Source organism: Pavona decussata, unplaced genomic scaffold (genome assembly GCF_977016875.1).
Source record: "Pavona decussata unplaced genomic scaffold, jaPavDecu1.1 SCAFFOLD_156, whole genome shotgun sequence".
Lineage (NCBI taxonomy): Eukaryota > Metazoa > Cnidaria > Anthozoa > Scleractinia > Agariciidae > Pavona > Pavona decussata.
In genome coordinates, this window is record NW_028145568.1 from 7,120,055 (window position 1) to 7,134,460 (window position 14,406).

Here is a 14,406-nt window from a genome sequence, read left to right on the forward strand (position 1 = left end):
TTGCATAAAAAATAATGGCCCCCCCTTAATGACATGCACCAATTGTTTCACCCTCCCTTTTGTGCTTGCATGAAAAACAATGTTTGCACCAGCCCTCCCCCTATCTAATTTATGACCAGTCCCTTAGTAGTGCCAAGAAGGTGGTATAATTCCATGATGAGTATCAAATTACAGATAGCTTTTGGGACCTCAAACTTTTTTTTCTTTCATGTTTTTCGTCCCACAACCTTTTAAAGATGTATTGATGGTTGCCCATAGTTTGGCCCTAAATCATTTACGTGAAAAATTATTGGAACGGGGGTGTACCCCTACTTAACCTTAACGAGACTCGCAACAGTTTTTCTGGCCTTGGTAAAGGGTATGCTTCAATTTTCCTCATACTACACTACATTTTCAACCTATGATTTTATTTTTCGTTTGTTTCCGAGCGACAGTTGCTACCATAGCAACGATAATGCAAAGTCCTTCATTTCAACTAAAGTCCATTATCTTGAAATTGGTCAAGTAAAGGATAAATTTTGTGGGCTAATTTTTGTTATTACTGCACTTTTTCGTTAAAATATCAATGAAAATAATCCTATCACTTTCTCACTTCTGCCCAAAGATCTTTTATCATCACAAAACACTCTACTGTAAGTGTACATGATGAGCTTCTTAGTTGGCTTCGATTTTAAAGGGCCAGTTTCACTGATTTTTTTGTTACTTTGAATAGCCAAAAAACATATTTGAATCGATGGAATCGTCAAAATAATCGTTCAGTTTTGTTACCAATAACCCTAATAATGCACAGAAACTAGTATTAATTATCTTTGGCTGGGGATGGCTAGGATGGAAATGGATTACAACAATTTTTTCAAGTTCCTCTTGTTTATTCTAAAGAAGTCGTCAAAAACTGCTTATAGTTCGTTCTTCCCCGGAAAAATCCCTTGATATTTCCTTCTCGGTGCTATAACAGAAATTTCATGTTAGAAAAAAGGTTCTTTGTCAAATATTTGAGCCATTTTGACGAAAATATAACGAAATCGCCGTGACAGTGTCCCTTTAAGGCTAAAATAAAGCACAAAGACAGTACAACCACGCTAAATCGAACTTCTAACGAAAAAAAAGGTAGTTCAAGTTAGCTGGGTTGTTATTGAACTTCAAGTATGCTGTTAATAATTTATTCTTTCACAATTACGAGTAACTATGGTGCAATACGTTTGTTTTAAAGAGCATTTACATAAGATCGTTTCGCTTGGGAATTTTAGAAAATTGTTAAGAAGATATTCAGGACAAAACAAAGGCTAAGATCTACTAAACGACGACTCCATACACTACAATCACGTTATACGTCAATAACCTATGTTCTCACATTTTGAGGTTTAGCGGCCGAAATTTTTTAAACTAGAATTCGAGTTATCAGGGCAAATTTGAGCTAAGGAAAAGTAAAATGAGATCTAATTGGCGAGGAGTTCGAGTTAACAAAGTTCAAGTTAGCGGGGTTCAGTGGAAAACTTTCAATTTACATAGGCTGTTTCTTTCAAATGTTTCTTATAAATTACAAGCCTTAAGGATAATAAGAATAATTTTTGACGACCGAGTAAGTTTTAGGCTTAAAAAAAATTAGGTGTTAGATAAGAAGACTAAAACTCGGTCAACTTTTAGTCGTACTCCTTAGCCAACAGTCTGGTCGTGAAACAGTGAATGGTGTATCTCGGGGGATTAGCTCAAGTGGTAGAGCGCCCGCTTAGCATGCGGGAGGTACCGGGATCGATACCCGGATTCTCCACGCGGCGTCTTTTTATTTTTCTCAACACCAATTTACAGTTCACTGATTGTCATTTTGCCCTTCTTCTCCTCACATAATTCGTTAATTGAGGAAGAGAATACAGTTAGACGAACCACTTTTTAATTCTATAAGTAAAGATAACCTGGGGAAAATGTTGAAGATTCTGAGGAACTCTGCATTAATTTTTTATTATATTTAAAAAAAATCATCTATAATCGAATCATTACACTAACATTAGAATGGCTACAAAAAAATTAAGAGCAAATATTGAAAGAACTGAAAATATCGAATCTACATTTGACATTTCATAAAGTTTTTAAGTACCGGCATCACACAAATGGCGTCGTAGCTCAGTTGGTTAGAGCGCCTGTCTAGTAAACAGGAGGTCATGGGTTCAAATCCCATCGGTGCCTGGAATCTCCTTTTATCTTACCCCCGTGTCGCTTTGGATGGAAAATTGCAAGTAGCCATTTTTACCACTTTGTATGATTAAACTACAAAGAATGTACTATTACAATGAAACGTTTACATGTTTACTCTTTGAACATTTTCCGCTCGGTCTTTTAACATGAAAAGACGACGTTAGAAAATAGTTTATTGGTACTAGAGTGAAACTCCCTATCAGTTGGTCGACCCTACGTCCCTTGGACGTACGGAAATAAAAAAAAAAAAGTCACGGTTAATTGGACTTATTATCCCACTTAAGATTTTCTGATCAGCAGCAAAGAACCTCAGTGAAAGAACTGAAGCAAGAAGAGCACGCGCTTAGAAACCTTTTTTTTTTTTACGGTTCTAATAACTAACTGTATGAACTGATCCCGTTGTATCCCGCTTCGCGACTCCGCCCAGTACGGTATATATTTTCTCCCAACTAGCCGTCATTATAAAGCCGTAATGTCCTCTCAAAATCCAATTAAGTTTATAAAAACTACAAATGTCATTTCTTCTTCTTTGAAAAGATGAGTCAATGACAAACATTAGTCTTGCCAATAAATGCTTTCGCTTATTAAGATGGTTTCCGTAGTGTAGTGGTTATCACCTCCGCCTCACACGCGTAAGGTCACAGGTTTAAGTCCTGCCGGAAACAGTAATTTTTCTTTCTCTATAAATACCATATAATTTTGTAAAGATGAAAAGAAAACCAATAAGCTCCACTCAATATTTAAGTTTTGTATCAGAATTCCTTTCCTACATAAAAGATTAAATTCAGGCCAAGGGGGTTAGTTTCTTAAGAAACAGTGTTGCTACATCGGTGGGGGAGTGGAAACGAAGGATTGGCTTTATCAACAGAGTTAATAAGGTAATTTTCCCACGGTGAAGAGATTCGAGTGCTGACGTTTCGAACGTGAGCCCTTCGTAAGAGCAAAGCAAGGAATTGTGGGTGACGCTATTGGTGGGAGCATGGTAACATGTTTATTTTGTGGGGATTAAGAGAAATTTTTCGCTAGCTCTAAACTTTTGCGGCTTTCTGTGTCACCAATATGTAGAGAAAGTCAGAGGGTGCTATGTGTTTATAGGCAGATTTTGACAAAAATATGCGTTCGTATGTTTTTCCCAACTATGTTTTGTCTCTCTTTGTTCTCCAACTGTAATTGAGGAAATATTGGAGGAACAAATTTCTGAAAGAAGGAAACCCCATCTCAATGCCTGGCCGACCGTCTTCCATTTTAAAGTAGGCAACTCTCATGATTTGTTTACTTTTCTAGAAATTCTTCAACCACACAGTCATCTGTTAGCAACAGAAGTTTCAATTTCTTTAGAAAACTGAGTTTAAAATACACATCGGAAATTTACTGCCCCAGCCCGGTACATCGCCAGATACTTTGGCTCCAGGCCACAAACATTGTTCAAAGATTGATCTGAGTGATGCGAAAGCGGAAAGGGAATTCGTTATCTTTTTCATACAGCCAACCTGTAATACATCATCAACTTGCTCACAAAGTGCGATGACTGAAAACTTGTAATAAAAAGAGGTTAGAGGTATCCTTTACTTGTGCTGTTAGGTTTGAAGCTACAGTCCTCCTAAGTTACCAAAGAAAGAAAGTGTTGGCACCTTTGAAATCGATTCTTTCTTTAGCGTCACGAAAGCACCACGCTCTACCGACTGAGTTAACGGACCAGATACATCTACTGGTTGGAATACAAATATTCAAAATTGAAATGATGCGTGCTTTCTTCAATGTTTTTTAATCATATTAGCCTCGTGTCGACCGGAACAAACATCTTCAAAAAGGCTTCTTGATTTTTTTGAAAAGAAAAAGAAAGTTTTTTACAAAGGGAGTTCATGATCATTTTGGATCTCTGCGACCAATGAAGGAAGTAGTTTCAAAGAGCTTTATAGCTTACACATATCGACTGGAGGAGACTGGCTGAAATGTTTCTAATTTTGAGGATCGAAAGCTTATATTATCACTAAGATTGTCTAAAATTATATATAAATTTTCCGGTAAGATGAACCACAAATATGAAAAAACCCAAGCGATTCACTTGTCCATCGAACAACATAGTCAAAATCTTTGACATGTTTCTTTTAGAATTCTAGAGTTCGCCAAACGAACATAAAAAATTTCCGGGCAGAATTAAACACCCTTTGATCAGTGCTGCAGGCGTTTACTGTTCCTCAACTTAAATATTTTATTTTCTTTCGATGACATATCTAACGTTGTCGAAAAAGAACACTGGTTGCAAAAAGGTGGATGACAGTGTCAGTCCAGCATATAATCTTTTTGATTTGTTTCGCCTCGTTTCGGAAACGGAAGCTCAGTTCAACTAATTAATGCTCAAATGTTTAAATCAATTTTCAAGTTTAGAGACATAAAACGCCCGTTGCTCTAAAAACTGGCAGCAGTTGCCGAGAGATGTACAGGACAGCAGGTCAGCTATCCAGAAGGGAAAAGAATGCCACTCTTGCGTTCACGAGTAAGCCTCTAAGTCCTGGATCGGAATAGTCGCTATTCTATTCTCTTTCGCTACGCTCAGCCGCATTGAAAACATTTCTATTATAAGTTACACGCAACAACACAACAGTATGTGGAGGGAGCCGCCAGCGATCGAGTTTATTACAACAGTGACGGTACAGTGATATATGCGTTTAGTTACAGCGAAATATGTGCATGGTTACATTGATATACGCGTATAGTTTATTACAACAGTTAAAGTACAGAGATATGTGCGAAAGGTAAATATAAGTGACAACGCAAATAGAGGCACCGAAAAACGAAGCAAACAAAAGCATGTAGAAATTTCAATCACACCAAGCCAAAGTAAAACAGAGACTGTAAGAAAAACTATGTACTCTTAGCAAATAACCGAGGAAAAATTGCCTCTAGTAAACTGGCCGGCATCAAGTGGTGTGATATTCACAAGGAGTGGTTTATAAAGAGGCTGAATGACCCAGTCGGAATACATAACGATACAGGCTAATAAACAACTAAAAGAAATACATTTCGGTAAAATTTGTGTCTTGCTGGGAACTCGCTCGCCACTAAAAGAAATATTCTGCAACGCACCCAAGTAGAACCAAAAAAAAAACAATTGTGACTAGAAAGGTGATTTTTCATATTTCTTTGTTACAGTGAAGCACCAGTAAAATGACAGATATAATAAAATTCAAATAATGAAAAAGCTTCCTTCTGGCAAGGCCAAAAGAATCGTCCCCGGGTGGGCTTGAACCACCAACCTTTCGGTTAACAGCCGAACGCGCTAACCGATTGCGCCACGGAGACATGTTGAAAGATCAACCCGAAAAGAAGAGTTGGCTGATAAGCGATACTTCAAGGAAACTAAGAGATTCTGCCATTCTCGGGTAATTTTTCCGATCTACAATGTATCCCTTCCTTGTGCTAAAATGAAAACTATTGGGTTTCCTTTCCCACAAATGTGGACGTCACATTCACTGAGCAATTAGGCAACGATCAGACCGATTAACTACCCTTTTTAGCTCTAACCTTCTGTACTCCTCACACTTTGTCCTACTGTACTTCTCTTACAATGTTCTTAAAACGAACGTCCGCAATATTAATGGGCTTTAAATCAATTGATTGTCTTCCCCTTTGTTGGTCAAACTAACGCAATAGAACGCCATCTCAACTCTCAGCCAGTTAAAAACTAAAATTGCCTTTAAATACTGTTTTATGCTTACTCCAGAATTGATAAGCGTAACTAATAAACTAATCACTGGCACGTACTTTTTGCGATATTTTCAAAGTTGAGATGCGAGCGAGCCGTTTCAAAACAAGAGGTATATGAAACGTATCTCGTTACCATGGTAGCGAACATACAATTTGTGTCTTTTTGTCCTTTTTCGTCCCTTTGAAAAACACTTTTGTCCACAAAATATTCATTTAAACGATGGAATTTTATTCCCTTAACTTTAAGGACGTTTACTTTTCAGTGTTTGTTTCTTTAAAGGAGTTTTTTTGTTGGATGAGCAGAGAATTTTTCCCACATGATTATTGCGCTCAAAGTTGAAAGGTATTTTGAATCTACTGTTACAAAATTCAAGTAATTGCTATTGGACATGTTTTTTTGAAAATTTCTGAAATTAGTCTGTTTTTCTAATGAAGCAATCTCTTTTCTTTAAAATGATGTGAACAACATTTGTTTTAATCTCATCTAGCAGGAGTTATCTTTTCTTAACCAAACATTAGTGGTGCCTAGTAGGATGTTACAATTCCATGACGAGTATCAAATTACAGATACCTTTTGGGACCTGAAACTTTTTTTTTTTTCATGTTTCCTTACACAACCTTTTAAAGATGTACTGATAGTTGCCCATAGTTTGGCCCTAAATCATATACGTGAAAAATTATTGGAGCGGGGGTGGTTTTTAATGTGTACCCCTCCTTAACCTTTAGGAGTCTCGCAACAGTTTTTCTGCCCTTGGTAGAGGGTATGCTTCGATTTTCCTCATACTACACTACATTTTCAACCTATCATTTTTTTCGTTTGTTTCCAAGCGACAGGTTCTACCATAGCAACGATAGCGCAAAGCCCTTTATTTCAACTAAAGTCCATTATCTCGAAATTGGTCAGACATTTTCCAACGAAACTTTCAGGATATGAACGACTCAACTGACCTGGACAACTTGTGAGGGAACTTAGAAATATCAGTGAGGGCGTTTTAAACTAAATAAAGGATCAATTTTATGAGCCAGTTTTAGTTATTACTGTACTTTTTCGTTAAAATCTCAAGGAAAATAATCCTATCACTTTCTCACTTCTGCCCAAAGATCTTTTGTCATCACAAAACACTCTACTGTAAGTCTACATGGTGAACGTCTTAGTTGGCTTCGATTTTAATACTAAGATAAGCACAAAGACACTACAACCACGCTAACTCGAACTTCTAACGAAAAAAAAAGTAGTTCGAGTTAGCTATATAGGCGGGTTGTTATTGAACTTCAAGTATGCTGTTAATAATTTATTCTTTCACAATTACGAATCATTGTGGTGCAATACGTATGTTTTTAAGAGCATAAGATCGTTTCGTTTGGGAATTTAAGAAAAAATGTTAAGAAGATACGTCAATCACCTATGTTCTCACATTTTGAGGTTTAGCCCCTGAAATTTTTTAAAATAGAATTCGAGTTATCGGGGCAGATTTGAGCTAAGGAAAAGTAAAATGACATCTAATTGGCGAGGAGTTCGAGTTAACAAAGTTCAAGTTCGCGGGGTTTAGTCGAAAACTTTCAATTTACATAGACTGTTTCTTTCAAATGTTTCTTATAAATTACAAGCCGTAAGGATAATAAGAATAATTTTTGAAGACCGAGTAAGTTTTAGGCTTAAAAAAAATTAGTTGTTATATAAGAAGACTAAAACTCGGTCAACTTTTACTCGTACTCCTTAGCCAACAGTCTGGTCGTGAAACAGTGAATGGTGTATCTCGGGGGATTAGCTCAAGTGGTAGAGCGCCCGCTTAGCATGCGGGAGGTACCGGGATCGATACCCGGATTCTCCACACGGCGTCTTTTTATTTTTCTCAACACCAATTTACAGTTCACTGACTAATTCGTTAATTGAGAAAGAGAATACAGTTAGACGAACCACTTTTTAATTCTATAAGTAAAGATAACCTGGGGGAAAAGTTGAAGATTCTGAGGAACTCTGCATTAATTTTTTATTATATTTAAAAAAAAATCATCTATAATCGAATCATTACACTAACATTAGAATGACTACAAAAAAATTAAGAGCAAGTATTGAAAGAACTGAAAATATCGGATCTACATTTGACATTTCATAAAGTTTTTAAGTACCGCCATCACACACATGGCGCGTAGCTCAGTTGGTTAGAGCGCCTGTCTAGTAAACAGGAGGTCATGGGTTCAAATCCCATCGGTGCCTGGAATTTCCTTTTATCTTACCCCTGTTTCGCTTTGGATGGAAATTTACACTGAAGTAGCCTTGCTTTTTTATCCTTTTTATGGTTAAACTGTACAAAGAATACACTGTTACCATGAAACGTTTCCATGTTTACTCGTTGAACATTTTAAGCTCGGTCTTTTAACATGGAAAGCCGGACGACGTTAGAAAATGGTTTATTAGTAACAGTGAAACTCACTATCATTTAGTCGAACCTTACGTTCCTTGGAAGTACAGGAATAATAAAGTCACGGTTAATCGGTCTTTTTATCCCACTTAATATTTTCTGATTAGCTGCAAAGAACCTAAGTGAAAGAACTGAAACAAGAAGAGCGCGCGCTTGCTAGAAAACCTTTTTTTTACAGTTCGAATAAGTAACTGAACTGATTGCGCCGCATTCGAACTCGTTTTCGTGCGTTATTCGAACAGTGGAGTTGATTAATAAGCCAGAATATTCGTACAGTTAGTTATTTGTACAGTAAAATCCAGTTTTCCAACGCGCTAACTCAACCCGTTTCGATTTCAACTATTCTTGATATTTTATCATAAAATGCTACGTTCGATGATAATTCTCTTATTATACATGTTTTGGCGTGTGGTATCGCTGAATGTTTTTACTTGGCGTTGTTTTTATTTGACTCTCCCTGCGAGCTCGTCAAGATACAGCATAACTCCAAAAACATATACAGCCATACTACACAGCATAAAATGTTATAAGATAAATTTATCTCCATTTCTAAGACCAGAAGCGGCGAAGGTGATGTATTCCAGATTTAAAGGAACTGCAGATTAAACTTAAAACTGACGATATAATTACTCCAAGTTCCAAAAGAAATACAATTCCTGAGGAAAACCTCGAACAGGGATAAATTTGTTTTATATAATAACAAATGTGTATATACACATTTGTTATTATATAAAACAAATATATAAACAGCAATGGCCTGTTGGTCTAGTGGCATGATTCTCGCTTTGGGTGCGAGAGGTCCCGGGTTCGACTCCCGGACAGGCCCAGCGTGATTACATTTTGAGCTGTTTCAATAACAATCGATTTCTTTTTTGTGCTTATAAACCTGGCGTCTCCACTTAAAACAAGAGAGTGATTTTGTGTTGTTACAGCAGAGTGTTTTCGTTGTGAAAGTAAACATATTATTTTTCGAAACGCCCCAATTCAAGATATTTTAGTATTTGGATACATACCATTTCTGTGAACTTTAACTTCCCATTTAGTAAAGACAAATAACGAACAGTGTGGTAAACTTGCAATTGTAAACATTCTGTCCATTCGATAAAAAAAAAAATAGGGAAATGTTTTACAAACTAGGAGTTGTTAAGCATTCACATGGACCCAGAAATGAGCCTGTTAACTTCTCTTTAATCATTTGTTTAAGAAGGGGACACAAAGTATGAAAACCCTCTGTGATGAAAGCGGGTGAATAACCACGAACTAATTATCAAACACGAATACGTTCCCTATCACCTCAACCCAGAAATGTTCTGAGATCCCTTCTTTAAACTACTCGGAGAAATAAGTTCTTATAGCTGAACGCTTGTCAAATTAAACGAACATTTACCGATCTTGTTTCCAAAATAGTTCAAAAAGTTGAATAATAACGGTCTGCTTAAAACTCAGTATATAACACTTCCTTTAAGGCATGTTTCTGTGTGCAGAGTCGGTTATTTCGTTCGGCTCTCAAATGCGCGAGCACGATGTAAAACTTGCCCTTTCATTCACTTCGTGGACAAAATTTCGGCACCCAAGCGATCTATTAAAAGCACTGATCTTTTACATGAACCTCCGCTCTTATCCATTGCATGAAATGCACTTTATGCAAAACGTTAAACCTTGTTGAGACAGGAAGGAAATTAGAAGAGCGATGTCGCGAACATCTTTGAGACGTTGAAAGAAATGACATGGATGCATCCAAACCAGTCGCTCGATACGTAACCCGCCTTAACTATTAAATATTCTTATAAACATACGACAGTCTGTGGAATTTCTCTTCATCGTGGTAGCACAGAAAGCAGAAACATTAATAAAAGTTATCTCTCACGGCAAATTGGCATTCTTAATCCCCACGGAATCAACAATCGCTTTTCGTTGGACTAATTTATTCTTGTTTTTCACGTTGACCATGCTCCCACCAACAACGTAGCTCCACTCCTCACTATATAAACCACATACAACCCAAAATTCCATGATTTGCTCTGGCGAGGGCTAACGCTGGAAACGTCAATCTCTTTAAAGTGGTCAAACAACCTTATCAACACTCTACTTGATAAAGCGAAACATTCACTATTACATCACTAAGATTAGACTTTTGTTAGAATATGCCTCGCCTTTTTTGGGGAGGGCTGCCCATTTACCTCGAAGAAGATCTACAGAGAGTGCAGAATAGATGTGTAAACTTCATAGGACTCCCTAGGGATACTGTTGAGTCACTAGTAACTATGCGTCAGAAATTGACGAGGAAAGAATTTAAACGTATTCTATTCTCCGAAGCGCACCTTGCCAACGTTTTTTAGACAAGGCTGTGGATCATGGCCATAACCTAAGATCTTGTGCGACGAACCCAGCGCACCTCAGAATACCTGTATCACGCACTACCAGGCACAAACAATAGTTTATTCCTAGAGGTGCTACTTTTAACTTGACTTAACTCAACTTAATTTAACTTGACATATTTTGACTGTATATATATGCATGTCGTGTTTTCAATTTCTTTCCTTTTTATTGTAATATTACCGTAATTCTTTCGCCAAACGTGATAAATAAAAGTATTATTATTCGTTTCCATTGTCCACAGACGCAGCACCACAGTTTCTTCAGAAATCAACCCCAAGATGCATTTGTTAACCGAATGGTTCATGGTTCGGGGACGTTTGGTGGAGTTGAATAGGTTAATGTAATTTCTGCCAAGTGAGCAGTGCTGTCAAGCGATCACCTTCTTCAGAAACATTTGCCAAAATGTAGATAAACGATAAGCGCGGCGATGAGGGATGGTTTTATTAAACTGTCCTGATTTATAGAACATATCGACGAGACTCTGGTACTGCATTATACAGTACCCTGATTTTATGTACAGCTTGATCTCCATTCGATCAGCTTTAACTTAGCAGCTGCGTTCCCACTGACGCAGGGAAGAACGCAATGGTTCTATACTTCCATGGTGAGCTTAACTGAATTGTGGCACTGGTTCAGAATTTGAAAAAGAAAATAGCCGCTGATGCTATGTCCGATCATTTATAACCAGTGTATAATCAACGCACCTCTTGCACGGAATGACGGCATTTTAAAGACATCACCTTCAATGGATTCTTCAATGGGGCAACAAAAATATGATCTAGAAGGGAACCAAGTGGGGAACCCATGGCCACGCCATCGGTATGTTTGAATTATTGTCCATTAAACAAAGAAATCTCCCCTTGGTGGCTCAGTGCTCTGAGAAGATCAACAGTGTCGGTTCTGCTGAGGTTGAAGTGGAACCTGTTGCCTCTGAAGGCCTTGTTAGTGTGTATCTGTATAGTTTCCTTTAGTGGTACGAACATAAACAGCTGTGATGAGATGTCTTTCCACATCTCCGACATCGTTGATATGTGATCAACGAATTTCAGTCCCAAAAAATAACTAGCGTAGGTATCCAGACTTCTTCAAAATGATCACGGCATCAAGAGAAAATGAGGATGATCTCTTGTCGCACCGGATCATTTGCCTCATTTTGTGATGAAAATATTATGGCTTTAACTGGTGAGTGATTTTCAGGAGTGACTTTAGAGGCTTCTTGCCTTTGTGGTGGATATACTTCGTTTTTGCGGATCTGGCAGGGTCTCAACTGGGTCATCAGACACGATCGGATTCAAGCTGCGAGTAATAAGCTTTTACCAAAGTTGATAATGGTGTCATGACGACAACGGAAAGTCGTTCAATTTCATCCTTAATTTTTGCTTGTCTATATATCAGCAAATCTTTGTTAATAAGGATTTCTCTTTTAATATAAGAAATAGCCTGCAAAAATGCATTTGCGACTATGCGACTTGCGCGTGGCTTACTCACCCAGCTCACCACATGTTTGTTTCAACTGACATTTCGCCTGCTTGTTCGTGGCTGTCGGGTTTCAAATTTGCTTATTAGTCGCCTGCTTTCTCGACATATGTAGTTTGACAACATATTCAACGAAAACAGGAAATTAGTGCTCTTCAAAATTCTCGTTTGTTTTTCTTAAAGAAGTAAGCCATCACACTTCCCGCTGAAATAAAACGCAGGTTGCCGTACAGGTTGAGTGTGGCATTTCACAATAGCTTACATAGAGGGGTGGACATACGACAGACGGTCGGAAAGTGACGTCATAACCAAAATTTTTTCGCTTTCATGGGTATACCAAAATCTTTTATCAATGAGGCTCCGCGCGCGCGCCTTCAGCGTGCGGAGCTCCGCTAACAATGTAATACAGAGGGCAAAATTATTGAATGCGGATTTGTCGTAACACAGGGCATTCTTTCTTAATTTTCCTTTCACCGAGGACAAAATTACTTACTCCTGATTGGTCAAGCGGCGAAAATACTCTCTCCTTATTGGTTGAGCACGCCAGTTCTACATTTTGTTGGTTTCTTCATTTTGTGTCCAAAAACAACAACTTCCTTGAGGTTCTTTGGATTTCGAATCTTTAAGCCGGGTTGTCTATACCAAAAATACAAGGAAATCAAGTGTTACAGCTAGAAAGGAAATTCCTAAAGGTTAAGTTGTCGTGTCTCTCACAAGAAACAGCAAACGATTTTTTGTCTCAAAGCTAAAAACTCGGATCGGATTGATATTTGTTTGGTTGAGAAACTGACTGATTCAGTCATTGCGGCTAAGTGCTTTCACCTCGTTACTTCTTCTTACAACGAATGATAACAGACATGAACCGAGCATAACACTGTCCTTTTTATGGGAGGAAGGAGAAGGTCAAATTCAGTAAAAGAAATTACTCCGTAAGTTCTTTCTTTGGATCCACCGTTTGCTATTTATCGATCTATTTTCGTGTGATTTTCAAGCGGTAATAAGCTTTACAGCGCAGGTGAGCAATTAATTCATGCTTGACATTAGGTTTTATCTTTGTTAGTTTGCTCGTGAATTAAACTTGTATTTTCTCTTAACTACATGTGTATAATGGTATTTCTTCTCGACAGTTTTGTTTATTTTGTACGCTACGAAAAAATTAAATAATTTGTTTGTTTGCTTGCTTACGGTGAGTGTTTTACTGACTGTTTTACAAAGTTCCTTGATTGTTTTAAGAAAATTTTACCTTATTTGTTATAAAAGCGTAGTTGCAATTATTCCTCGTAGATTAAAGACTAATTTTCACTTGTATTTTCAAAGTCTTCGCAATTGTCCTCGTCGCCCAATTTGGGAAATTTTAAAATGCGCTTGAAATTAATCATTAATTCTACTTGGCCTCATGCGAATAAAAATACGACCTGTTATACAAGGTAGTAAGGTATTCTTTTGAACCCCAAAAACCCATTTCAGTAGAACTGACATTCTAAGCTACATGATTTTGTGAGTCGGGCGTCCAAAAAAGACAAAAAAATATCAAAATATTATGTATACTGTAGGTAAATATTCAGGACGGGACCGGCTATTTATCGAATTACGATAGTTTTCTTCATCCTTAAAGTGATATTTACATAGAGCTTTGTTCAATGGACTCCAAACGATATTTGCAGTTTCTTTTGTTATAAATTCTTTTCCTTTTTAAGGTGATTCAGGCGAACCGGTTTGTGAACAGAATGCGCGCTTCGTAGCACTGTCAATGTCTGGTAAATTTTGCTTATCAAGAAAGCCTTACGTAAACCTCTGCGAAAAAGGCTACGCTAACCATATATCTTGGAAAAAAACAAGCTGTACTAATTCATAGCAATTAGAACAGAAATAAACTAAACAGGGGTCTTCGAAAAATTTGCACAACCATAAGCGAATAAATGTTTTGCGTAAGCTTTGAAATGATGAAAATAAAATCACACTTTAATTTTACATTTCGCTTTTACCGCTCTTTGAAAAGACTTCCATTGAAAATTACTAACACATCTTAATCTTTGCCGTTATATCCTATTGTTTTAAGTATTTGCGTTTGATCTCTGTCAAAATTGTCACAAATAAATGCTAAAATTAGGAATATATGCGAGAAAAACTCGCCAGTTAAGTTTATGCCAACGAAAGTGTTGCAGCGAGACGTTTGTTTGATTGAGTATTTTAGCTGAGAATCAAATTTTCGTAAATGAAGCAAAATGGA

At 37.3% G+C, this 14,406-nt stretch overlaps 5 non-coding genes across 5 annotated transcripts; 4 read left to right on the forward strand and 1 right to left on the reverse strand.

Annotated features, from left to right (window-relative positions):
* Positions 1–2,107: 2,107 nt before the first annotated feature.
* Positions 2,108–2,181, forward strand: Trnat-agu (transfer RNA threonine (anticodon AGU)). The gene has a single exon. It is a non-coding gene; the product is annotated as a tRNA-Thr (tRNA).
* A 601-nt stretch (positions 2,182–2,782) lies between these two features.
* Trnav-cac (transfer RNA valine (anticodon CAC)) lies at positions 2,783–2,855 on the forward strand. Its single transcript has one exon. It is a non-coding gene; the product is annotated as a tRNA-Val (tRNA).
* Positions 2,856–5,419: 2,564 nt separating this feature from the next.
* Positions 5,420–5,493, reverse strand: Trnan-guu (transfer RNA asparagine (anticodon GUU)). The gene has a single exon. It is a non-coding gene; the product is annotated as a tRNA-Asn (tRNA).
* Positions 5,494–8,043: 2,550 nt separating this feature from the next.
* Positions 8,044–8,116, forward strand: Trnat-agu (transfer RNA threonine (anticodon AGU)). The gene has a single exon. It is a non-coding gene; the product is annotated as a tRNA-Thr (tRNA).
* Positions 8,117–9,075: 959 nt separating this feature from the next.
* Positions 9,076–9,147, forward strand: Trnap-ugg (transfer RNA proline (anticodon UGG)). The gene has a single exon. It is a non-coding gene; the product is annotated as a tRNA-Pro (tRNA).
* The last annotated feature ends 5,259 nt before the right edge of the window (positions 9,148–14,406 follow it).